The sequence below is a fragment of the Trichosurus vulpecula genome, chromosome 2, assembly GCF_011100635.1.
Source record: "Trichosurus vulpecula isolate mTriVul1 chromosome 2, mTriVul1.pri, whole genome shotgun sequence".
NCBI lineage: Eukaryota > Metazoa > Chordata > Mammalia > Diprotodontia > Phalangeridae > Trichosurus > Trichosurus vulpecula.
In genome coordinates, this window is record NC_050574.1 from 377974136 (window position 1) to 378001065 (window position 26930).

At 39.3% G+C, this 26930-nt stretch overlaps 1 protein-coding gene across 1 annotated transcript in view; it reads left to right on the forward strand.

The window, feature by feature from the left end:
- Positions 1-1797: 1797 nt before the first annotated feature.
- PKNOX1 (PBX/knotted 1 homeobox 1) overlaps positions 1798-26930 on the forward strand; it is a 195615-nt gene continuing 170482 nt past the window's right edge. The window contains exon 1 of the mRNA XM_036744889.1: positions 1798-1904. The gene's annotated coding sequence lies outside the window, so the exon portion shown is untranslated. The remainder of the gene's footprint in view (positions 1905-26930) is intronic.

The following is a 26930-nucleotide window of genomic DNA, read 5'->3' on the forward strand; positions in this document are numbered from 1 at the left end:
GAATAGCTTCCCCCTTTTGGTGAATTTATGGGAGGACATAGATAAGTACTGAACAGGATGGGCAGGCATTTGTGTAATCTGCACCCCTGAATGGAATTTCCAAATTAATGAGATCATACATCCGTTTGAGTATTTGGGTAAACATAAAAAAATTACCCTCTATTTCTAGAAACCAACTTCATAATTACAAGCAAAGAGATAAAAGTTTTAATGGGTTAGGCAGCTAGATGGCATAGTGGATTGAGTGCTCGGCCTGAAATCAGGAAGATCTGAGTTCAAATTCTGTCTTAGACACTTAACTAGCTGTGTGACTCCGCACAAGTCACTTAACCTCTGTCTGTCTTAGTTCCGTTAAATATAAAATGGTGATATCAGCACTTACCTTCCAGGGGTGTTGTGAGAACAGTAAAACACTTATGCTTAATATTTGCTAGTTTCTTTCCTTTCATTACAAACCCAAGACGAATTCACAATGTGACATGGAAGCAAAAAAAAAAGCTAATGCTATCTTTGGATATAGTTTCTAAGCTATAAAACTAGGTAAAGATAGCCCAATTATACTCTACATTGCTCAAACCACTATAGAGTGTTTCTAGGTCCCACCATTTAACTAAGACATTTATGGGCTGGATGATGAAGGACCTTGAGTTCATGACATATGAAAACTTATTGAAAGAACTGAGGAAGGCTTAGCATAGTGAGACTTAAGAGACTTGATAGTCATTCTCAAGTATTTGAAGTTTTATAGCCTATAAAAGGTATTGGCTTATTCTTCTTGATCCTAGTAGATAGATAAAGGAATAATGGGCAGAAATTGTAAAGAGGGAAATTGAGGCGTCAGGTAAGAAAACATTTCCTAACAACTTAGCGTCATTCAAAAATTGGAACAGGTTACATTTCCATAGGGTGTTCTTCCTCAGAGAGAGGTCTTTAAGCAAAGACTAGATGGACCATGTAGCCCATAAATGGGATTCTTTTTTCAGGTACAGATTGGACAAGATGGCCATCGAGGTCCTTTTAATTCTTAATCTCTGAAGAAGAAATGCACCCCAACATTGGAACAGGAAGGTTCTCAAAGTTCCTCTCGAGTTTTGAGTTGGTGGTCTTGTTCAAAATCACCCGAGCGATTACTTTGCCGTAAACTCGAAACTTTTTAATTTTTAAGGAATCTGCAATAATTTGTAAAAGATTACTATACATTGCAATTTGGGTTGGTGATGGGAGAGAAGAAAACTAATCAATTCTTTCAAGAGAATAAAATTCAGCGTTTGGGGGAAAGCAGTTATCTTGTAGTAGTCTCTCCTCTCTAGTCCTCTCCGGTCAGAAGGTTTCATCCACCTGAGGATCATCCTCTCTCTCTCCGGCTTTCCACAAACCTTCACGCCAGCCAGGAGATTACGCTTAGGGAAGGTGGGGGACCATGGTGGTCGGGTTAAAAAAAAAGGGTGGGTGAGGACTCCAAATACCCACCCAACAAACACATTTTCAAACCCTTCCGAACTTTGGCCAGAAGGAGAGTGGGCGTGGCCAAAGGCTCCTCCCTCACTGCGCAGAAATAAAAAAAAGCGAGGGGTGTGGCCTGTTAATCTTAAGCATGGAGGCGGAGGGGGAGGGGCAGAAGAGCCTAGAAAGGGAAGGATGCGTTCAGAACTCCCTCCCAGCCCGCCCCTTCTTCCAGAGTTCCCACCCCCTGCACGTAAACTCACGGGGTGGGAGGAGACTCCTCTGCGAGGGCCCCGCCTCCTCTTTGAATATTGATAAGGTGAGCGTCGGCGTAGCCCTCCTTCCATTGAATGAGACTGTGTCGCGTGGCCCGGCGTCGGCGTGACGGTTGGACGCGGGTGCGGCACTGCGGGTCCCGATTGCTGCAGCCGCTTGTCAGTGTGATGAAGATTGGCACCCAGGTAAGCTGTCACTCAACCGCTCCGCCGCCGCCGCCGCCGCCGCCGCCGCTCTCCGCCGTCCCTATCAATCACACCGGCCTCCCTGCCGCCGCCCCACTGCTGCCGCCCAGGTCGTTCGTGGGGAGAAGAGATGCCACATAAACCGCGCCCAAGGGCATGGAGCAGGGACGGGGAAGGGGAGGGTGGGGCGCGTTTGAATGCAGGAGGGACCGGAAAGGCGGGGGAAAGAGAAAGCAGAGGGAGGTGGTCCACCCTGCAATCTTGATAGGGTTTTAACAGTATTTGTTTTAATACGTGAGCTTATGGAGGAGGAAATTTCTGGAAGGAGCCGCCGCGCTGGGCCCCGCTGTGAGGCGCGCGCTCCTAAACCGTCCCTTGTGGAGCACTGCGCGCGCTCCTGCACGGGGCGGGGAAAAGGGGGAGGCGGACGGCCGGGGAGGGGAGGGCAGAGCCGGGGAGGGGGCATGGGGAGGCGCGCTCGTCCGCGCCACGGGGTGTGCAGCTCGGCGGGAGGGAGCTGGGAAAGGAGGAGGAGGAGGGGACGAGGGAGCCGGGGTTGAAGCGGGCGGCAGCTGGTCGCCGCCTCCAGTTGAGCGGTCTTCGCCGCGTCTGCCGTGGGGTGCACGGGCCGGGGGGGGTGTCTTTTTTAGGCTGTTGGGGAGCAAAACCGTTTAAAGGGACTGGTTGGGCGATTTGCTGCATCCCTGCTGCTTGCACCGACACAGTTTGGTGCAGCTTTTTAGGCTTTGGGGGTTTCTTGGGGGGGAGGGGGGAAAGGAGGCTGGAGGACCGCGAGGGCAGTGGGGAGAAGGGAGGTTGTATAATGGTGGAAGGAAGAGTTGAAGATGGCGGCTCCTCCTGCTCCAAGGATGGGGGCAGGGAAAACCCTGGAAGAAGGAGTAGGGGGGCGGGAAGCACCTCCCCGGCTGGTGTGCAGGCGGGTGACTCGGGTTCGCCAGTTTGGGGAGGATTTACCCCCTTCAGCCGCAGTAGTGGTTACAGGCCGGAGTCGTATCTGGCGAGGAGCAGGCTTTCCGAGCCTTGCATGGGACATTACAATTTCGTTTGCATTTTCTGTGGCCTTGGCTTCCACGTGCACTATCGGGGGACATGCGATCAGTTCCCATCACTACAACTTTTGCACTCGATGGGACGCTGGTGACCAAAATACCGTTAATCACTGTAATGATATAAACATAACCGAGCCCTTGAATCGACCATAAACACTGACTTCATTGCATTCTTCTTAATGTTTTCCTTCCTATTCTAACAAATATCTTTTTACAGAGTCAGATCATTAAGAACGAAGAATAATTTAAAAGATCTGTACCTCGTGTCTTACACAAGTCAAAATGTGCAGTAGGCCCCTTAAGGCTTACATCTTAGAATCCAGGGAACTAGTCACAAATCAGTGGAAGCATAGAAGGGCTGGAGGGAAAGTTAAAGACCTTTAGTTATTATTCCAAATAGAATTTAGCAGTTTTCTTCATCTTTGTAAGGCTGACTCAGTTAAACATTTCGGAAACTTCTATGCAGTAGTAATAGCTGACATTTAAATACATTTTGTGAAGTTTATAAAGTGCTTTGCATACATCTCAGACCTCATAACAACTCCACAAGTGTTTGTATCCCCTTTTTACAGGTCAGAAAACAGCTCAGAGGTTTAAGTAACTTGAGTTGCCCTTTACTACTAATAAATATGGCAGGTAGGATTTTAAACCTTGGAGTCTTCCTGATTCCAAGTTTAGCACTCTTTGGATACCCCAGAGTCTTTTCCAACCTTTCCAAAGCCAAACCCTATCTGTTAATCCTGTTTAACTCCTTGAGAAATTTGACTCAAATTTGTTCTGCCTCCACTTTAGATCTTCTCACTTCTCAATTTGTTAAAGAGTCTGGCTTTTTAACTCATCCATTCGACAGAAACTGTTTTGAAAGTCACAAGCCCTCAATTGTTTTTGAATACATTTTATTGATACATTTTGTTTTAAAATTTGTTTACTGTATCCTTCCCATCCCAGAGTCTTTCCTTAAAGCATAAGGATCAGAACTGCAGTTGAGATTCTCTCTACCACTGCAGGTTGCCATCTTTTTAGCAACTTAATATTCTTAAGTGAGTTAAGTGACTTTAAATAATAAAAGAGAGGAAAGGAAAAAAAATTGTAAAACTAGGCACCATATCAAAAAGATTGGATATACACAGTGTTCCACACTCATGGTCCCCTCCTCTGCTAAAATTTAAAAAGAATAGGAAAGGTGTCTTTACACATAGCTCTTCTTTGATAACTGAACTTGGTCAATTGATCTTTGCATTTCTCTTGTCATTCTTTATATTGTTTTCCTGGTTCTTTCCATCCTTTTCTGTGAAGAAGCAACTGTACTCTGCATCAACTAGTGACTTCTAAATTGCAAAATACAACTTCATCTTGGTTCTGATCCTTCTCGACTTCTTTACTGTCTTCTCTTGGATACTATCTCCTCTCTAGGTTTTTGAGATGATGCTCTCTCTTTCTCTTGCCCTTCCCCCGTTGCCTTTCTTTCCCTGCCCCCACTATTGTTTACTAATTTCTTATGGTAGTTGGTCATCCATATCATGAGCCCCTCATTACAGGTGTCCCCCAAGACTCTATCCTAGGACACTATACTTTTTCTGTTGGTGACCTCATTAGCTCCCATAGATTTAATTATTTTTATGCAGAGGAGCTCCAGATCTAGATTATGCAGCCCTAGTCTCTTTCTCAAGCTCCAATCCAGTCCTGCATTACTATCTGCTCCAAAACCGAACCTATCCTTCCCCACCATCTACCCTATCAAAAGCTTCTGGGCGGTCTAGAACGTTTGAGAAAAGGCTCTGGACAATTAACTGATTATTTGGTAACTTTGAAGAGTAAAGTTTCAGTAGAGTGGGTGTAAATATAGTCAGATGTCTAGGTTTAGAGAAGGGAAGAGATGTTTAGGGGGTAGAGAAAAGAGGTGACTTGGTTTGACAGTGAAAGGGAGGAGAAGTAGAATTAAGTGACTTTTAAAGGTTGGGGTAGTTTTGAGCATATTAGTAGGAATCAGGGAGGGAAGGAGCTATTCCCCTTTTCCTCTCCAAAGCTTCTTGATTTTTGAAAATAATAGCTGGTACTTCTCACCTCAAAAAAGGGGAAGCATCCCTTTGTAACAAAGAAAAAGAAAAATTGACTATGTTTGAAAAAATGTACCTTATTCTTGTAGTCTACCATTTTTTTTGGAAAGCTGTTCACTATTACAGACTGCATTTTTGAAAAATTGGTGTGATATGTCTTCCGTCAAGTAGGTAATTTGATGTTTTTTATTCTCAACTTAAGAACCACCAAATCAGAACAAGAAAAAAAGAGCGTGTACATGAAACTATGAATCTCTTAAGTACAGCTTGCTTTTCCTTTTAATTATATAATAAATTCAACATGTTACTTTCCAAGCTGTTTTACTTGGCTGTGTTTCATTCTGGCCTTCCTTCTGTTCTCTTCATTGCATTAAAAAAAAGTTTCAGTAATCCTTTTTATTTTTTTTTTTGAGGTAGGGAAAGAGGCGCAACCTTTACAATTCCCCTCCTCCCCATGGAAAAAGAAAAGAATAATTTATGTAACAAATATGTCCAGCAAAATAAGTCCCTACATTGACCATGTCAAAAGATGACTTTCATTCTTCCCCCTTGAAATTATTGACTCTCAGGAAGTGGATAGCATACTTAATTATCCATCTGAGGAATCATGGTTGATCTTTGCATTGACCAAAGACCTTAAATCTTTCAAATATGGGTTTTTTTTCCTACAATATTGTTATTATATAAATACATTGTTCTTTTAATTTTGCTTATTTCTCTCTGCATCAGCTAATACAAGTCTTGCTCGATTTCTCTGAAATTGTTTTGCCATTTATTTTGTGGCACATTAATACTCCATTACATTCAGATACCATAATTTGTCAAGGAGGTAATTCGAGGTAGAGGACAGCAATTGTTTGACTTTAACAGTTTGTTTTTTTTTTTTTGCTTCCTTAGAGAACTCAACAAATCACCAAAAAGCAAACAAACTATTTCAGTTACTCTTCATGAGTTATTGAAATGCCACATATTGATGTTGGATGTAAGGTTAAAGAGCAACAACTTGTAATATTGTCTTTGTGGCTATTACTAACCCTAAAACTAAGTGCATTTATTTTATACAAATATACTTTAATTTATCTTCATATTGAAAGTCAAGGGGAAAATTATGCCTAGAACCTTTGGAATTCCTTGATCCACATAAATCTTTATGTTAAATAATCAGTGGAAGTGGCCATAGATATTAATAGATCATACATACATATGTACATCAAAGGTACATAAGATGCATATATACACATAGATAAATATATGTGTATTTGTATGTGTGCTTATATATAACAGCATTTATGAATTAAGTTTGCCATCTTAATATGGGCGTGGTTCGTGGTGCTCCAAAACAATTGTAGTAGTAATGTCAAAGATCACCGTAACAGATGTAATAATAATGAAAAAATTTGAAATATTATGAGAATTACCGAAATGAGACACACAATGTGAGCACATGCTGTGGGAAAAATGGCACCAGTAGACTTGCTTGATGCAGGGTTGCCACAAACCTTCAATTTGTAAAAATCGCAATCTCTTCTAAGTGTAGTAAGATGAGGTATGCCTGTAGTATCATGAGAAAATGTTTTATAGGAATGAAATTTTTTAGATGTGCTTTTTCCACTTAAAGGTGACATAAACAACTTTATTAAAAGGTTTTTATTGTTCGAGCATATTTAAACAGGATTTTGCATGTTGTCTCTTTTTTTTAATTGTACAGTTAAGAAATTGTCAAGAAAAATGTGCTAGTAAACTCATTAGTAATGTGATCTTGTGGTAGAAGCATTGATTTTGGAAGAAGGAACACGGTTTCAGTTCTAGCTTCTATTTTTCCCGCAAATATTAAGTCCTTAAAATGCTAGGAACTGTGTTAAGCTTGGGGAATTCAAAGATAAAATCCATCTAGCTCCTGTTCTTAAATTGCTTAGATTTTCTTAAAATCAATTCCACTCACTTGGTATGAATTTTTCCCCCCGTTTCCCTCCTTAAAATAAAGATAAGAAGCCATTAATAAGGATATTTCAAACAAAAAATAATGTATGCTTTAAATAATGAACTCAAGGTTTAAGCTGTCTGCTATGTGGATATAAATACTTTAGGGTGTAAATGGATTTTATATCTTAGTTCTTTCCCTTTAAATGTTTGCATAAATTAATAGCTTTTTTAAAACTACAGATGCCAGAAAACTGGTATATTTTTAATTTCCCCAAAGTACAAGAATTAGGCATCAATACTTTATTTACCCAGATGTCATTTAATTGTCATTCTCATCTCTTTGGAGTGAAAGCAGATGCCTACAAAATACATGTAATAAAATTTACACTATTTCTTGTAGGAAAGACTTCTCCTCCCCAGGCTCTTAACTAGAAACTGTTTACTATTATTTTACACAGAATTCTAATAATTTTAGTTATCTGGTTTTTCAGATGAGACAGATTAGTTGGGGTCAGATGTGCTGACTGCAGTAAGAAGTAACCACTGGCAATTTGACAGATAAAAAGGCATAGAAGAGAGCAGATGATATTCTATAGCTGGACCTGGAGTCCACTCACATTTATTGTCTGTGTGACCACTGGCAAGTCTCTTAATTTCTTTGAGCCTTCATTTCCGGGCCTGTAAAATGAACAGATTGGACTAGTTGGCCTTTAACGTATCTTTTAGTTCTAAATCTATAATCCTATAATAACTGTAAAAGCAAAGCAAAAGCCCAGCAATTAGAAGCCTGGAGAAAGCAGGAGGAGGAACCGTATCTCTCACATGGTGGTCACCTCAAGATCAACTCCTAGCAGCTGTCAAGCAAATAGCCCTGCCCTCTTCTCTCCTCTGACACTGCTCTGGTACAGATCTTCATTGCTTCACACTTAAACTATTGCAGTAGTCTGCTGATTGGTCTCCTTGGCACAAAGTTCTTCCCACTCCAGGCCATCCTCCTCTTGTCTGTCAGTCTTCTTCCCAAAGTATAAGTCTGACCAGGTCACTTTACTCTGCAGTGACTATTTGTCACTTCCGCGATCAAATATGAAATCCTTTGTTTGGCATTCAGAGACCTTCATACCTGACCACCCCACCCCCACCTGACCTTTTTCTGTTTTCTTACCCTGCATTATGTACTCTGTAATTCTGTTGCACTTTTCTCCTTGTTCCTCCAATAAGACCAACTCTGACTGGTCATTTTCACTGGCTGTTTTCCATGTCTCGGAACGCTTTCCCTCTTCATCTTGGTCTCCTGGATTCCCTGGTTTCTTTTAAGTTCTAACTAAAAGGGTACCTTTTTATAGGAAGCTTTTCCCGTATCCCATTCATTCTAGTGCCTTGCCTCTGATGATTATTTCTGGTTTATCTGGTATGTAGCTTATTTGCATGTAGCTGTTTGCACGTCTCCAATAAACTGTGAACTTAAGGGCCTGGACTGTGGTACATAGTGGATACTTGAATGCTGTGCGGTTGTGTCTAACTCATTGTAACCCCATATGGGATTTTCTTAGCAAAGATATTGGAGTAGTTTGTCATTGCTGCCTTCTGCTCATTTTACAGATGAGGAAACAGGGTTAAGTGACTTGCCTAGGGTCCCACAGCTAATAAGGGCCTGAGGCCAGATTTGGATTCAGGAAGATGAGTCCAGGCTGGGCATTCTATCCACTGCACCATTTAGCTGCCCCCCAGTAGACACTTAATAGGTGTTTATTAACTGTTTCTGACCTAAATAGTAACCCTCTGGGTGAATGGTAAAGGGCTTTTTTATGATTGGAGGCCAAATCAGACAGTTTTTCTGGGTCAGCTGACCCTTCCCCAGCAGGTAGGTTTCTTTAGTCCTGTTGACTGAGCTGCCAACCTTGACTGATCCTGAGCACCAACCCCTACCAGAGCAGGGATCCCCACTGAACCTGACCCACCTCAAGCACCGAGATCCTCTATCTTTTTTAGGGGGTTTCTGCTCAGGTTCTGGAACTTCCAGGAATTCCTCTGCCTTCCAGAGAGTGAATAGAGCTCTTCACCTTACTCCAGACTGGTTTATATGCCAAGGCCCATAATTATGCCCAATGCACTGAGGTTGGTCCCCCTATATCAGGTAAAATAACAACATAGAGACTTGTCCCTATGTATTGAAAGCGAAGCTGTCATCATCAGGTGTGCCCCTCTTGTCCCTTTCCTTCCCTAGCTGAACCCACTGGTGACTGCTGGCCTGGGAGAATTTACCATGACTAGTGGTGCCTACTTTCTTTGCTTCTTGACTGTTTGTGATTTGAATGAGATGGGAGTCAGCTCTGTATCTTCTGTGACTCAGGACCACCAGGTCTGAACCATTTGCCTCCTCCGTTATCTCTTAATGTCTTCTTGTCCTTACAGCCTTCCTTCATCTTGTACCCTTAAAAATTCCTGGCATTTCCATCTCCCCTGTAGCTGAATTTTGTATATGTTATCACCTCCATTTAGAGTGTGAGCACCTTGAGAGCAGGGATTTTCTTGATTTTTTCTGAACATTTTACACAAACTGTATGCTATATACAGTTAGCCCTGGAAAACATGAAAATGGGAGAATGGAAGCTAGGTTTGTAGTCAGGATGTATGTTCAGACCCTAGTTCTAAATATCTCTGACCGTGGGCAAGTCACTTAACCTTTCTGGCCTGTTTCCCATCTGTAAAAACTAAGATAATTATATTAGTACATCTTACTTCATGGGCTTTTGAAGAAGGTCTTGTATAAATGCGAACTGCTATTTACTATGGTGTCAGGGGAAACAGCTCTGCCAGCCTCAGAGTTAAATTGCACCACATAATTGTTATGCATAGGTATGACCCCAGTTTCTCAAAAATAAAAATACTTAAATTATATTCAGTATGCTTTATTTAAGAAAGTATACAGTTGAGAAAAATTTTCTGTAAAAATGATTAAAACAAAAATTTAGGTACTAAAGCAGGTAAACTTCTGTTACTCTATTTGGAGAATTCACCAAGAGTGCATAAGTGAGGTATCAGTATAGTGGAAAAGAGGAATGAATTCGTACTCAAACCTGGATTTGTAATCCTAGCTCTGTCATTTATTAGCTGATCTTGACAAAATCATTTAACCCCTCAAGAGCTAAAGCTTGTTTCCTACCAGTAGAATAATGATAACAGTACAGAGTGTTCTAGAACTGCCTCCTCTCCACAGTTAAAAGTTCATGTGTGAAAAGTGCTTTATAATTGTACTGTGTTGTATACAGTTTGGGAGAATGAGTCAAAAGAGTAAATCTTAGGATTAGTTAAAAATTCAGCCTCTTCAGGTTTCTGAGGGAAGGAATTGAACCTCTCTGACCCAACCTGATTAGGCCTTTTGCCACTAGTAACTCTGAAAGTGGTAGTTATTTACATATTCAGATTAAATATCCTCTGCTCTGGGTGATCCAGTCACTAAAATCTGCTTGCTAAGTAGTAGGCTGGGCAAACAACCCCTAGGACTGTTACAACTTGGGTTAACTAATTAACATTTAATTAAAGAATTTGAGAAACACAGCTTCTAAGTTGGAGAGGGTATAAGTATGGTTCAGATAAATACATGACATTTGTTTTATTTAATTTTTTGGATAGAATTAATGTCAGAATGGGGAACATTGGCTCTGTTGTGTGTATCTTGGCAAATGAATTGAAAATATGTAGCCTCAATATATAAAATTAAGCTATTTGGTTCATAAAGTTATTTTCCAACCGTAAGGCCCATGATTTTGAGTTCTTTTTGATGTCACTATTTAGAAACTAGTAAAACTTTATTTAAAAAAATATTCATGGTTAACTTGGTCATCATTTACTATGGAAATATCATACAATGTTATAGTAGCTAACAGATAAGATATTCAATTAGTCCTTACTAAGATATTGAAATGGATTTGTGATGTCACTGTTGCCAGAATCCTTAGCAATCACAATCCGACTGTGCCTGTCTGTCTGATGCAGGTCTTGTGGGAGTCCTCCTCTGGCAAGCTTGCCAAGAACGAGTCCACCCAATGGACTAAAGACATTCCCCACTCTTGATGTTTGTTACCTCTTGCTTTGAGCAGCTTGGTGGTACAGTGGACAGAGTGAAGGGCCTGGAATCAGGAAGACTCATTTTCCCGAATTCAAATGTGGCTGTGTGACCCTGAACAAGTCACTTAACTGTTTTGCCTCCGTTTCCTCATCTATAAAATGAGCTGGAAAAGGCAATGGCAAACCATTCCATCATCTTCAAGAACACCCTAAATGAGGTCGTGAAAAGTCAGATACAACTGGAAAACGACTGAACAAAACCTCTTGTTTTTCCCATTTTATTAACTTTTCTTTTTTATTACAACTTTTACAATACTTATTAATTTCTTTTTTGTCACATATAACAGCCTGCTTATGTCCACTATGTACCTTTCCATTGCAATTTGAGTGATCTTTAATTTCAATTTTTTAAAGACTATAGCATTCCATGATTCCCAGCCACACAACATTAGAAGAATAAAGGGTTTTATTACAGGAAGACGCTTTGATGACATTATTAAGAACTTTGTACTTTCCCCAAAGCACTCCAGCCTCATTTCCTCCTGTTTTAATTCTGGGCCCAGTTTATTAGCCATACATAGTATCTGTCCAAGATAAATAATGTGGTTTCTGATTCCACTGTATTCAAACTGTACTCTCCAGTTACCAGCAATCTGTTAACTGATCAGGGCTTTTTTTTTTCAGTCAACCTCCTTGGAGCTTTTGATACTTTTGACCATACACCTCCTGTCACTTCAGTGTTGTTTTATTTTTTTTTAAGTAAAGCAATGTGCTTTAATAGATAAAATATAAGCAGGGTGAAAAGAAAATAGACTGCTATTGAAGCAGTGACGAGAGAGTTGAGTAGATAAACCTAGCCCCAACCTAGAAGATATAGACTCTTTCTGTAAATTTATGTATATATATGTAGCTTTGATATGTATAAATAAATTTTTATTGATATATAAATTAATTGGTATTCACAAGTACTGCTGGAGAGAAAAGACTGCTGTGTTTGTTTTGTATGAATTTTAGCTGCAGATAGCATGAAAACTAATCAGCTGAGATCTTTAATAAATGCAAAATATATTGGCACAATGAGAATTTTTCTTGAGAAGATTAGATAACTTTAACAGTAACTACATCTGTGACATCAATAGGATTGATTTCATTGTATAAATTTGCTTATAAAATTTGCAGTTCAGAACTTGGTCTTATGAACAAGAATGCTTAATATTATTTGTTTTGTGATAGTACATTGAAGCAAGCATTTGGATCTGAAAATCTTAATATGTCTTGGCTACTGAAGAATTTGTGGTTTATTAAACAAGAAAATAAAAAAATTGTTACTGTTCATAACATTGGTGTCAAATGCAGTTTTCTGTTGTAGTTACGACAACATAACAATCTTGATTAGTGAAAAGAATTATGAGTGACAATCTCATAAGTCGCACCACATTTTTGAGAACCGTTGAGCAACAATCTCAACCACTGCTTAATCCATAATATGATTGATACTTATATTGCAGATTGATATTGCAGAGAATTTTGTCAAAAATAGCTTGTTTTGTATAAAATCTTTTATGTAAAATTGTAATAAATTAATCGTTTTAAAAAGGAGTGTGAAAGTTTTTATTTTAAAAAAAGGAGAGTTAGGCATTACTATATAAAGTTTTAAAATCACTCCTTTAGAATGATTATGGCTATCATTCAGGAACATCTCACATATTTTTGGACTTGACATAATTAGCTCAATGTTATCCAAGAAACAGAAGCATCTAGAAGACATATGGGGCATCTCCCCTCAAGTTGGACTCTGCCCTTTATTGTTTCCATGACAATGGAGAGAATACCTTTAGAGAGCATACGTCCTCTTTTTTATGGATGATATCAGTGGTCACAGGGTCATCGAATAAGCTAATATGTTAAATTTTTCAAGGAATTTTCAAGTCTGAAATATAACTATATACTATTTTCCTGACCTTGATCTAGTTAGGATTTTTAAAAATTAAAATATGGTTACATATTGGATATAGGGAGGATATGCAGATAGAAGAGTGTATCTGCAGAATCACAGGATCTCTGTGTTGGAAAGTCAAGTGTATAACTTTATAGTCTTATTAAATTTCTTCTTGGGGGTTAGGGAGAGGAATTTTAGAGCTGTTTAATGATGTAAATTTCATAGTGTCCTAGAGCTAGAAGGATCTTTAAGAGGTCATTAGGTCTAGTCCCCTATTTCCAAATAAGCGGAACATCTCTAAATCAGCAGTGGTTGACATTTCTCAAAGAGAGAGTGATGACCCATTTTCCCCTTATTATTTAAAGTTCTGAACTGTCTTCCTTCTTCCCTCCTCACTCCATACAAGGCCAACATTTCACACACACACACACACACACACACACACACAACCATACTATGCATACTTCTGTTCATCAACTTTTTCTATGGAGGCAAATAATATCTTCCTTCATAGGTCCTTTGTAGTTGATTTGAGTATTATTAATACTCAGAATAACTTAGTCGTTTACATTATTCTTTGAACAATATTGATGTTTCTCTATACAACTGTTCTTTGTTCTGCTCATTTCACTTCATTATTCCATGCCAGTCTTTCCATGTTGTCCTAAAATCGACCTGCTCATAATTTCTTATAGCACAGTAGTATTCTGTCATAATTATATACCACAATTTGTTTAGACATTCCCCAGTTGATGGGCATCCACTCCTTTTCCAATTCTTTGCCACCACAAAGAGAGCTGCTATAAATATTTTAGAACATATAGGTTCTTTTCCTTTTTCCCTGATCACCTTGGGAAATAGACCCAGTTTTATAACTCTTTGGGGATAATTTCAGATTGTTCTCCAGAATGGTTGGATCAACTCACAGTTCCACGAACAGTGTATTAGTGTCCCTTAAATTTCATCTTACTGGATTTGGCATAGTGTTTTAGCCTGAGATACTCTCTTATACGGGGTACTCCACCAACTTTGTCATCTACAAGTTTGCTATGTATACTCTTATCTAAGTCGCTGGTAAAAATCTTAACACAAGGATTAAACAGATTCTTGTGGACACAAGAACTAGACTTGCTCTACCTGGCTCCAGAGGCCAGAAATAATAATGTGATAGAATTACAGTGGAAAATTGAGGCTTAAAATGAGGAGAAATCCAAATAAGCTATCCAAAAGTTGAATAGACTGTTTTGGGTGAAGGCTGAATGACCACTTGTTGGTGATATTAAAGAAGGCATTCTTGGTCAGGTACGGGTTGTACTATAGTTTTTTTGAGTTAATAACTTTGAAATTCATCCGGATGTTGCAAGAAATTGATTCAAAATTTTGTCTGGTGTAAATTGAAATAAAGACTGCTGGTTATACATTGTTGCGTTGTATAGTATTTTTGTAGCAAGATGTGATTTATCTCACTTTGCTTAAGGTGTTAAGTTACTTAAGAGCCAGGGAAAACCCGTTTGTTTTTCAATTTTTTGCAGTCAGCCTTCACTGATAAAGCACACAAATGAAAACTAAAGAAAAATTGTTTTATAAATGAAGGAGAATGAAACTGTAAACTTCCATTCTTTTTATCTGTAATTAATACATTTTAAAGAATGAATGTATTGACTTTACTTCATTTGATCCTTTTTGTTTTTGGGTACTCTTTTTATTTTTATCTGGCTTTATATGACTATACATATAATTTATATAATTATAATGTGGCATGGGCTGTCTTCCACATGTAGTATGAGGATGTCATGTGCCTTGGCAAAGGATAGCATAGACATCTCTAGCCTGCCCCCCCAACCCCTTTCTCCAAAGGAGACTATTTCCTGCCAGAAAACGCAGATGGTTAAAGCCAGAAACTTGGCCACTCTATTCTCCTCAGAGACAGAGGTTACTAGGTTAGAATTACAACTACCTGTTCCTTTAAATATCATATTCTAGGCTGGGGATGTGGTTTCCAAGTTCAAGCTAACTTCTGATTGCTGTTTTGTTAATGGGGGAAGGAGGACCTCAAGCTTTGTGTCCAGGGATCATCTCCCTTCACAAATACCAGTTCCACAATGAACACACATGACGGTAGCAGAGAAATCCATTTATCCAAGTTGAATAGCAAAAATGGAAATCAGAGAAAGTATACCTAAGAGAATATGTACCAGACAATAGAGTGAGGTAACAGCCCCACTAAGAGTCCTTGTTCTCACCCAAGGGGAAGTTCCCCACAGTCTCTGGTATAGCAGGCTAGGGACAGGGACATGTTGGAGACCACTAGTTTTTTCTCTCACTTCGGCTTCTTCCCAGAGTCTTTTCCTTCAGCAACATTAAGTGAGGCTGATGTTTTCTCCCTGGAAACCATAAGAACCTGAAATGACTACAGAATCCGAAGAAACTGAAGGGACTCTAAAGAGAGACTGAAGACACTCTACCAGGAAGAAAACTGAAGCGCTCGGCTTTTCCTGTTCTCACCAACTCTGACTCCCCTTGAGGGTCATAAAGAGAGTCCCACACCAGTGGTCCTTGAAACTCAGGTTACAGTAGTGAGATGTATCACTTCATGTATGTCTTCCCATAATTGTAATTTGACCTTCCTTATGGTAATAATCTGTTATTTTTATGTACTGTTTAGCCATTCTTCAAAAACTGAGTTGAATGGGTTGTTTTTAGTTTTTTTGTCAGAAGCATGTTGCTTAGAATTATTTTTAATAGATAATTTTTCCCATGCTTAAGTTATATTTATGAGTTTTTGGGAAAAAGATGTCTGGATCACACTCTGAATTTACCTCACGACAATTTATTGACTCACAGCATTTTATTGACGTCAAGGCTGACATGTAGTAAAAAGATATGACAAGATTTGCCTGTTGACTTTAATGGGTCTTAGTCCTGAGAGAATTGGTTTGGGGGGGGGGTAGTATTGGGTTAGTGGCCTGTGAAAATTATAGTTGATGGAGTTTTGTCCATATACCTTAGCTTCAGGTAATGGAATTTCCACTGCTGTATGATCATACCATCACAGGTAAAACATACAAGCATATAAGTAAGGTACATTTAAGTTTGTATGATGTATTTGGTACCTTGTCACTATATCCTGTGAATTCACTAATCATCTTTGGCTTTTTTGGTCCATAACTTCTCCCTTTACCTGTTCCCTGTTGAATAATCTGGAGGGGAATGAGGTGTGGTGGGTAAAGTCTGAATAACCTTCACCATTCTATTGGTTTAGTAGTGTCCTTTGTGTGTGGGAAGATCAGGTTGAGATGTATAGCTGAGGTTGGGGAAGTGGAGCAAAGGTCATCAGTTGGTTTGGCTTCATTTGCATCCAAAGTACTTCAGCTGTAGTCTGCTAACGTGCTATGGTTGGTAAGTCTCAGCTCCAGAGAAGGGATATAGCTCTTCTAAGCCGGTCCTGTTAGCCGATGGCTAAAGCACTTCTTACTGATGATTTTAGCCCAGCTTGTTCCCAGGAACACATCTCAGCCAGGTCTCTCTCATTTTTGTTAATGTGCTCACAAATTTCTGTGTGGGTGATAGAGGTCTGGTTGTTTTTTGTTACAATTATCCCTGACAAGGAAATGATTGTGGATCGTTTCTTTCCTTAGTGTCCAGAGGAAGTCTAACATCCAGATTTTGAATGCTTTGGCACATTGACAACCTGTGTCTTTTATCAGACATCTCACAAATCCTGGTACAGGGATTTCTGCCATCCACTTACCTTGTAGAGTGTTTTGATAAGTTCCAGGAGGTAGGCCTGGGTAATTGGGTACTATAGGTCAAGTCAACAAGCAATTAAAAAGTACCCAGTACTTGCCATTGATAAACATTGATTGCTCATCCAGAGGAGGGGATGAATGGTGAAGGTTGTTAAAATGATGACATATGAAGATTGGTTGAAGGAATTGCCCAGAGAAGATTTATGTGGATAAATGATTACTAGCTCTTGGCCTCAAAGAACAGAATTAGGAACAGTAGGTGCACAGGTTTAGAGAGGCAGATTGGAACATTGATGTTAAAATAAGATTAAAATCCTGTTTATTGTTCTACCTTTTCCCTTGAAATCACACCTGGAATTAAGTTGATAGATTATCTCACTGAGTTTGTGCTGAAGGCATGCAAAGATGATGAAAATTAGTCAAAAAGGATTTCTTTTTTTTCTCCCCATATGTACATTATTTCATACTAATTTACTTATAGGTAAATGTCTGGTAATTTTAGAAAATTTTGTCAACTTAACTTGCAGTAACAAAAGATTTTCGTTTATGGGAACCCAGGACATTTGCTTATCTAAAAACACTAATTTTTCCTTGCACTGTATAAACTCAAGCATACTTGGTTTACTGGTACACCTGTTATTGTAAAAGTTTCCCAAATAGATGAGTTTTATCAGCACTGGAACATTACTTGGGGAATAAATAAGTTTGCTGTAAAAACTAAAAACATTTTTTCCTGCAGCTTCACAATTTGTTAACTTTTAAAAAATTAGATATTTAAGAGAGAGGTCCAATGCCATGTCTCATTTGAAGCAGTGAAGCCACAGATGAGAAAATGAGCATGCATCATTTGCATCTCTGTCAACTGCATGTACTTATTGATGTCTTTTGGTTTTGAACCTCTGATTTCCCTCCTATTTGGCCAACAAGCCCTCCCTTGTAACAAAAAGAAAAACAGTGAAGCAAAACCCCAGTACAGAATACCAAAATATAAAAAACAGAATATATGCAGTATCCTGAAATGGTGCCTGAAAACATACTCTGAAAAGAATTTCTTAAAATCCTTTGCATTTTCTAGTAGAACTGGGCAAAAAATACACATGTTCTTTTCACCTCAAGGTTGAGGTTTAGGTATGCTAAAGTAGAATCACAGAGTTATTTGAGTTGAAAGGAACCTCAGTACTTGAAAAAGAATCCCTGCTATAGACCTGAAAAGTGGTCATCTCACATTTGTCTAAAGATTTTGGGTGAGGCAGTTGCTGTGACATTCCACTTTTTAAAAATATGTTAACTAATGGTTAGGAATTTTTTCCTTGTAGCAAAACCAAATTTATCTTTTGTGGTTGCTGTCCTTTGCACTGGTGCCTTTGGAGCTAAATGATTTAATTCAACAAGTGCTTATTAAACACCTACTTTGTGCAGGGAGTTCAAAGACAAAACAAATCCATGGTGTTAAGGAGCTTATATGCCCTTGGTGGAATAAATATTTACATAGAAAGTGAAATACTGTTTGCGTGCAAGGTAATTTCTAGAAGTCCAGCAGTGGTGTAATACAAAGGGCATTCCATCAGAAAGTGGCATCCACATAGTTCTGTGGAAGGGTGGAGCAGAGTGTGATAAGGACAAGGGAAAGGTGGGCTGATATGGGTGGATATGAGGCATCAGAAATGAATACACAGCTTACAAACTCAGAATCAGAAATTGAGTGGAGCAGAAAACTGGATAGTACATTGTGTCCACCTTAATAGTGTTAATATTGATTTGATTATTAATCTTTGAGCAGGAAGTGGAAAGGGGGTGAACATGTTGATTCCTTGATCTTGCCTTAGGGTCAGGGCCGTAGTTTGTGGAGTTCTAAGGCTTAAGTTTTATAATAAGCATGTGGTTTGTTTAAGGTTCTCATCTAATCCTCAGCTAGGTGAACTCTTTCCCAGGGCTTAAGGGTGGGTGGATTGGGGTCTTTGGACCTAAACTGGCAGTGTATGGAAGGGAAGGAATGACAGAAAAGCAGATGGCCATCCCCTGGTCCTGCCTGTTAAGTGGACAGAGTCTTGGCACCTGGTTTGAAATTCTGAAAGGCAAATATCATATTGCCAGATCACATGAGTCTAAAGATAGCTAATATCAAAGTTAACTGTACTTTTGGAAAGTATAGCAAATACAAATAGCAGGGTGCTGATCTGTACTAAAAGTACTAAAAAGTGAGTCAAGAAATAAAAATCTGTCTGTAGGGGTCTTGCACTGTCTGGGGAACAGAGTGCTATAACCAGTTTAAATGAATATCCTGGATCACTTCACAAATATATCTATACCTGTCGTTAAAGTGGGTACATCAGGCTTTTATATTTTAATGGCAATAAAAGTTGTTCAGCTCTCTTGTATTCATCAAATAATGCTCCGCTTTTGACTTGGATTCTTGAGCAGACTTCTCTCTTGGTGAGGGTATTGCTGACCAATCGATCAGAGTATTCTAGTCTATGTATTACTTCTATTTCATGTTGTAAAATAATAAATTGATATTGTGGTTTAGAAAAAAAAGGTTTCATGTCACCCCCTAAGTCTTTTCTCCAGGCTGACCATCCCTCATCTTTGTTATATAGCATGAATTTCTCGGGTTGTCCTTCCTTGGACAACCTCTACCTTATAAATTCATTTCGTAAAATGTGGTAACCAAAATTGAATACAGTGCTTGAGAACGTGGTTTAACCATGACAGAGTTCAGTGGGACTGTAATTCTTGGATGTTTTTCTTTTCTCAGTACAACCCAAGATCCTATTAGCCTTCCAGGTTGCCACATCCCATGGTCGAGCTTACAGTTTACTAACCTCTCCTCCACAGATCTTTTTCAGGCAGACTGCCATCCAGTTATGACTCCCTCATCTTGTTATTTGTGCAGTTAATTTTTTTGAATCCTGTTGATTTTCATCTTGGGATCATAGATTTAGAGCCATTAGAGACCTTGGAGTTAAGTGCAAGCCCTTCGTTTTACAGATGAGGAAACTAACAGTTTTCTAGTGTGTCAGAATCTTTTTGAGTGATGACTGGCATCTAGTCTGTTAGCTCTCCTTTCCATGTTTGTGCCATCTGTAAATGTGATAAGTAGGTAGCATTATGCAGCGTACGAGGCACTGGACTTAGAGTCAGACATCCTTGGTTTGGACACTGGCCTTGTTACTCCAGACTACCTACCACCTCTGTGACTTTGGGCAGTCAATCAACAAGCATTTGTTAAACACCTGTTGGCAGTCACTTTGTTAGATATGAGGAGCACAAAGGTGAAAGTGAAACTGTTTTTCCTAGAATCTTGAGAATCTGTTGGGGAAGATGTTCACAAACACATATACACCAAACTAACTTGTACTTATTCTGTCTATATGTATATATTTAGTGTGTGTGTGTGTGTGTGCGATCCTAAGATGTGGAGGTAAAGAGGAACTACATTTCAGGAATGGAGGACAACTGGTGCAAATGAAAGATTATCATTTATGAGGAATAGCAAGGAGGCCAGTTTGTCTGGACCTAAGAGGGCAGAATAACCTTTCTTGGGCCTGGTTTCCTTGTTAGGGATAGTGGGTGGACTAGGTAACCCTTTAAGTCTCTTTAAGCTCTAAATCATTGATCTTACTGTATGATTTATGGCCTTATCCAAGTCATTGCTTAACAATAGCACAGAACCAAGGTGGAGCCAAATAAGCTCCTCTCTTCACCTCAGACACTTCTAGAAAATACACCAGACTGAATCCTGATGGGAAAGTCCAAGAAAAAGTCAAAAGAAATCATTTCTGTAGCCCAGATTAGCATATGGAGACAGAAACTGGAGATGGAGTCTGTCCAGGAGCACGCCAGAGCATTCCAGGGCAGGGAGAGGCTGTGGGTTCCAAGGCAACAGAAAGTGACAGACCCATATGGGCCCCATGACCTCATGCGGAAACAGGTGGTAACTGACAGTTTTGTTGCTCACTGTCAAGTTCTGAGTCACAGATCCAGGTGCCTATGGCTTAGGGCTGTTAGTCCAGGGTGAGATGCTAGAGAAACCCTGGACTGTGAACTGATAGAGGAGTGAGCTGAGAAACCCAGGAGCAGAGACCAGTTTCAGATCCAACATCTAGCCAAAGAAGGGAGCCTGCAGAGGAATAGCCAGGAAAGCCGTTTTGTTACTCTGAACCACCAGAGCTTCCCTGCTGACTAATAGTGGCTAACTCTAGCAGTAGTCTCCTGTTGCTCAACCAAACACAGTCCAGGAGCTAGCAGAGCTCAGACAAGGGGGACAGTGATCAGATAAGGCCCTGGGTCAGACCATTTTGGAACCACTGAGAACTTGTAGGCCCCCGACCTCAGCTGTACCTGAAAGCCTGCAGTAACACAACACTTTTAATACCCCAAGAAAGCAGGAACAGGACCTTCTCAGCATTTCTTTTACACAGAGCTTGGCCCTAATATAAAGCCTAAAATCAAAAAGTAGGCTGGAAGGATGAGCAAACAAAAATAGGAATCCCACCATAAAAAGTTGTTATGGTGACAGGGAAACTCAAGACGCAAACCCTGAAGAAGAAAATTATTCCAAAACATCTAAAAGCAATGCCTCAAAGAAAAACACAGCTGGGACATAAATTTCTCTAGACTTCCTAGAAGAATGACACAAGAGTTAAAAAGAAGTTAAAAAAATCATTTATATATTTTAAATAAATGAAATGAGAGCACTAAAAGAAAAATGGAAAAGAAATGAAAGTTCTGGAAGAAAGAAATTGGAAAGGGAATTAACAACTTGGCACAAGAGATAAAAAACCTTGCCCAAGCAAAAAACTTCCTGAAAATTGGAGTGGACCAAAATAGAAACAGCAAATGATTCCATGAGACAATAAGAAATATTATAGCGAAGTAAAAAAAAAAAAAAGCTTAAAAAGTGGAAGAAAATGTAGAATGGCTAAGAAAAACTTAGCTGACCTGGGGAACAGCAAGGAGAAAAAAAAATTTAAGAATCATTGGACTACTTGAAATCTGCTACCAAAACAAACAAACAAAAAAAGAGCCTAGAAAGCCTGTCCCAAAATACCTTAAAACTGCCCAGATCTCTTAGAACCAAAGGGCAAAGTAGAAATAAATTCCTCTGGGCACTTCTGGAAAGAAACCCCCAAATTAAAATTTACAGAGCTTCCAGGTCAAAAAAATTATTGCAAACAGCCAAAAAGAAATAATTTAGTCAAGATCACACATGTTGGTGTCATCATAATTGACATTTCAGTTTAGTTTTACTGTTCTTTAGTTTAGATTGTAGTCAATGAATATATTGTTTACCTGGTTTTACTTACTTTATTGTGCATCAGCCTATTCCCATGCTTCTCATGCTTCTCTGTTTTCTTAACATTCATTACATTTATGTAACATAATTTGTTTTACTTTGTTTTCTAGTTTTGGCTACTATGAATACTATTCTAAGTATTTCGGCATCTGTGAGTTCTTTCTTTGTATTTAGATCAAAGAGTATTAATATTTTTGTCACTTTCTTTGCATAATTCCAAATTGATTTCTAGAATGATTGGGCCTCTTCCATACCTCTTTGGTTCTTCACCCTCATTCATTCCCTATATCTAATCACTTGTCAAGTCTTACGTATTCCACCTCTTCAACATGAGTTGTAGCTATCATCTCTCTGTCTATAACACAGCCCATTATCTTTTGCATAACTTATTGGAATAGTCTAATTGGAGTCCCTACTTCCATTCTTCTCTAAACCGTCTTCCACATACAAACATAAAAATAAGACAGTCTTTGCCCCCAACTTTAGCTTGTATTCTTTTGGGAGAAAATAACATGTATATAGAAGGGCATACAACAAAAATTGTGCAAAGTAATAAAAGGGGAAGATATTAGTAACTAAGGGAATGAAGACCGATTTCCTTTGTCACTTAAGCTGAACGTTTTTTGCGGGGGGTGGCGATTATCAAGCATTTACTTTTTTCCCCTCTTCATTTTTTCCCTGTGAGATATGGGAAAGATACCATACATCAAACTATTGGAACAGTGAAGTTGTGCAAAAACAAGTTCCCACATTGTCTATTCATGAAACGTCATTATTGACCCTCTGGTCAATTAAATACCTGTTATGTGCCAGGCACTGTGCTGTAAGGGCTGGGTATGCCAAGAAAGGCAAAAAACAGATCCTGCTTTTGAGGAGCTCACCATCTACTAGAGGAGATAATATACAAACAAATATGTACGGACGAGCATAAATTGGGAAAACTCTCAGAGGAAAGGCACAAAGATTAGGGAGGACTGGGAAAGACTTCTTCCAAAGGGTGAGATGTTAGCTAAGCCTTAAAGGAAGCTAGGGAATCCAAGAGGCAGATATGAGGAGAAAGAGAGTTGTAGGCATGCAGGTCTGCCATTTTGATCAGGAGGAGAAGATGGAATAGTTTGCGCTAGGAACAGTAAGGAGAATAACTCACTGGATCACAGAGTGCCTGGGGTAGGGAGAAGGGAGGGGGAAGGGTCAGATATAAGAAGACTGAAAAGGTGGGAAAGAGCCAGGTTATGAAGGGAATGCCAAATAGAGGATTTTATATTTGATCCTGGAGATTATAGGGAGCCACTGGAGTGGATTGAATAGGGAGGTGAGATGATATTGACGACTGAGTGGTAGATGGGTTGGAGTAGGGAGAGACTTGAAGCGGGAAGGAGATGGAATATCTTGTTCATGGAACAGTAAGCAGGCTAGTGTCACTAGATCAAAGACTACATGGTGGTGAATAAGTTGTAAGAAAACTAGAAAAGTCGGAGGGGTCTGTAAAATAAGAAGCAGTAATCTCAGCTGAGAAGGTTGGGAGAGCAAAGGCCATGGAGAAGTTAATTTTAAAAATTAAGGAAGAACTTAAAAGACCTGAATAGAATTTTGACAAAGTCTGATTTGATAGAACTTTTTTTTAGGTTTTATTTCTCCAGCAATTTCTTCCATTACATATTTTCCATCTTGTTTATCTTCTGTTCAATTTATCCTAAACTGGAGATGCATATAATAATAAGACAAACTGTCAAGAACAGTGCTAAGTACTTTACAAACAGTATTTTATCCTCACAACCACCCTTGGAGGTAGGTGCTATTATGATCCCCATTTTATATTTGAGGCAGAGGTTAAGTGATTTTTGTCCAGACTCACACAGCTATTTGAACTCAGGTTTTGTTGACTCCACGGGCCCAGCACTCTATCTACTGAGCTATTTTGTTACCTCATTAAAGTCTCTTGCTATTATTGTATTATTACTGTCTGTTTTCTTTTAATTCAGTTCATTTTTCCTTTATGAATTTCAGTGCTAACACATTTGAAGATGGTTCTAAGAAATCTGGGAAGTCTTTTTTTATGATTTTTTTTTTTAAAGGGGAGGGGAAGGTAGGGCAATTGGGATTAAGTGACTTGCCCAAGGTCACACAACTAGTAAGTATATCAAGTGTCTGAGGTGGGATTTAAACTCAGGTCCTCCTGACTCCAGGGCCAGTGCTCTCCTCACTGAGCCACCTACCTGCCCCTATGATTTCTTGAAATAATAATATCTAGGCTCTCTTTCATGTCTCTTCATTTGAGCCCTACTTGACCTTTTTATTTTGTTAAATTTACTTTTGATATTTTGGTGTGGTATTCTTTCCATTTACATTGCCATAATTACTGTGTATATTGTTTTCTTGGCTCTGCTCTGCTTGCTTCTTTCAACACCATATAGATCTTTTAATGCTTTTATGTATTCATCGCATACTCAAAGCACAGTAATATTCTATTACATCCACATACTACAATTTGTTTAGGCATTCCTCAATTAACGGGCACCTACTTTGTTTCCAGTTTTTAGCTATCACAAAAGTTCTGCTATTAACTTTTTGGATTACATGGAGACTTTTTTTCTCATCAGTGGTTTCCTTGGTGTATAAGCTCAGTAATAGAATCTCTACTTCAAGGAGCATGGACATTTTTAATCGCTTTGCACAATTTCAAGTTGCTTTCCAAAGCGATTGTATCATTTCATAGTTCCACCAACAATATGTTATTATAATTAGTTGTTTATATTTTGGATACCAAATCCTTATGAGAGAAATTTGATACAAAGATTTTATTCCGTTAGACTCCTCTTCTTATCCTAGATGCATTAATGTTGTCTGTGCAGAGGCTTTTCAGTTTCTTTCTTTCTTTTTTTGCCAAGGGAAAAGACAAAGTTTATTCGGGATCCACCATAATGGGTTGTCTTAAGAAATCCCACCCTTTGTGACTCCTGTTTTCACAAGCCGGCCAGATTCAGGCTATTGAGCTAGATTGAATCTGAGCTGAGGCTTTTCAGTTTCAAGTTCCCTCTTCTGCTGTGAACTCAGTGTTATATTTTTTTAGTTACTTTACATTAATCTTTTTTTTTAAGTTGACATTTTTTCCCATTGACTTTCTTCTTACCCCTGGTCCTTTCTTCTGATTTGATGATCCGCTCCACACCACTCCTTTTTTTCTTTTGTTATTGTTGTTGTTGAGTTGTTTTAGTCATGTCTCACAAGGAAACTGAGGCAAAACGGGCTTAAGTGACTTCCCCCGGTTGACACGGCTAGTAAGTGTATGAAGTCAGATTTGAAATTAAGTCTTCTTAACAACTGTTACTATCCTTGCCTGATGCATTTATTCTCTCCTCCTGCATTTCTATTGTTTGAGGTGTTTGAAAGGCAAATAATGTCTTTAGTTCTGGCTTTCCTTCAAAAAAATGTTTCAAACTCTTCTCTACTATAGAAGGTCCATCTTTTGTCCTCAGATTTGTAGTGTTAAGGTTTTTTGTCCTGTCATTTTCTTCTGGGAGACCTATCATCCTTAGGTTGTATTTTGCTTGCTTGGTGAGTATATTGTCTTTTTTTTTTTTTTTTTTTGGGCAGGGCAATTGGGGGTTAAGTGACTTGCCCAAGGTCACACAGCTAGTACATGTGTCAAGTGTCTGAGGCCGGATTTGAACTCAGGTCTTCCTGACTCCTGGGCCGGTGCTCTACTCACTGCGCCACCTAGCTGCCCCCGAGTATATTGTCTTTTAATGTTATAGTTTTTTTTTCTTCTAGGTTGTTCTTTACTTCTGTTATTTGCGTTCCTCGTCTATTGTTCTCTCTTTGGTTTCTTTGATGACTTGCCATTGCAGAATCAAGATTTTCTGTTTTGTCCATTATTGTTGCTCTGCAGAACAGAAATTCTTCTCTCGAAATACTCATTTCTTTTTAAAAGTCTTTAGGAACAGAAAAGGCAGAAGGGAAGCCAAGATGGTGGAGAAAAGGCAGGAACTCCTTTGAACTCTCCCATATTCTCCTCCAAATAACTTTAACACCTTAAAGCAAATTCTGGAGCTAGAGAACCCACAAAATGACAGAATGAAACAATTTTCCAACCCAAGACAGTTTAGGTCAGAAAGAAAGGTCTATCTCACCAAGGTAAGAGTAGAGGCAAGTATAGCAGGTTGTACCAGTGCAGGCCATACCCTAACAAACCAGCATCTGGCCAGCAGGGCTGGGAGGAGGAGGTGACTTGATCAGCTGTGGCAGCAGCTGCTTCTAGGACTCTCAGCCCATATATGGTAAGGTCACACAGTTGGTCAGATGGAGATTACAGGAGCTCCTTTACTGACACCAGATGCAGGACTCTATTGCATTGCCCATACAGGCATCTGGGTTGCTGTCCCAGGGCAAGGAGGAACACTAGTATACCAGAACTGACGGCCTCAGGGGAGTGGAGATGCTGGTCACAGATTCAGGGCAGAAAAGAATGCCTGTGGTTGCTCACAGACCAGATTACAGGTCAGGAGAGTAGTAAACACACCTTTCCTCAGATCAAACGACCTTGGAAAAACTTAAAGCTTGCAACCTCCCCGAGTTAATTCTTAAAATAGCTGCACAGAATACTTGAAGCTTGAGACAGCGCCCCTTCCACCCCAGGAGCAGAGCCCAACTTTAAAGGTAAAAGTCAAGAAACATAGGGATGATGGAAGGGAGGGCAGATTGGGGGAGGAGGCAGTCAGTATCAAACACTTGACAAGGGATAGGGTTAAGGGAGAAAAGTGAATAAAGGGGGACAGAATAGGCTGGAGGGAAACACAGTTAGTCTTTCACAACATGACTGTTATGGAAGTGTTTTGCGTAATGACACATGTGACCTGTGTTGAATTGCTTTCCCTCTCAGGGAGGGTGGGTGGGGAGGGAAGAAGAAAGAATTTGGAACTCAAAG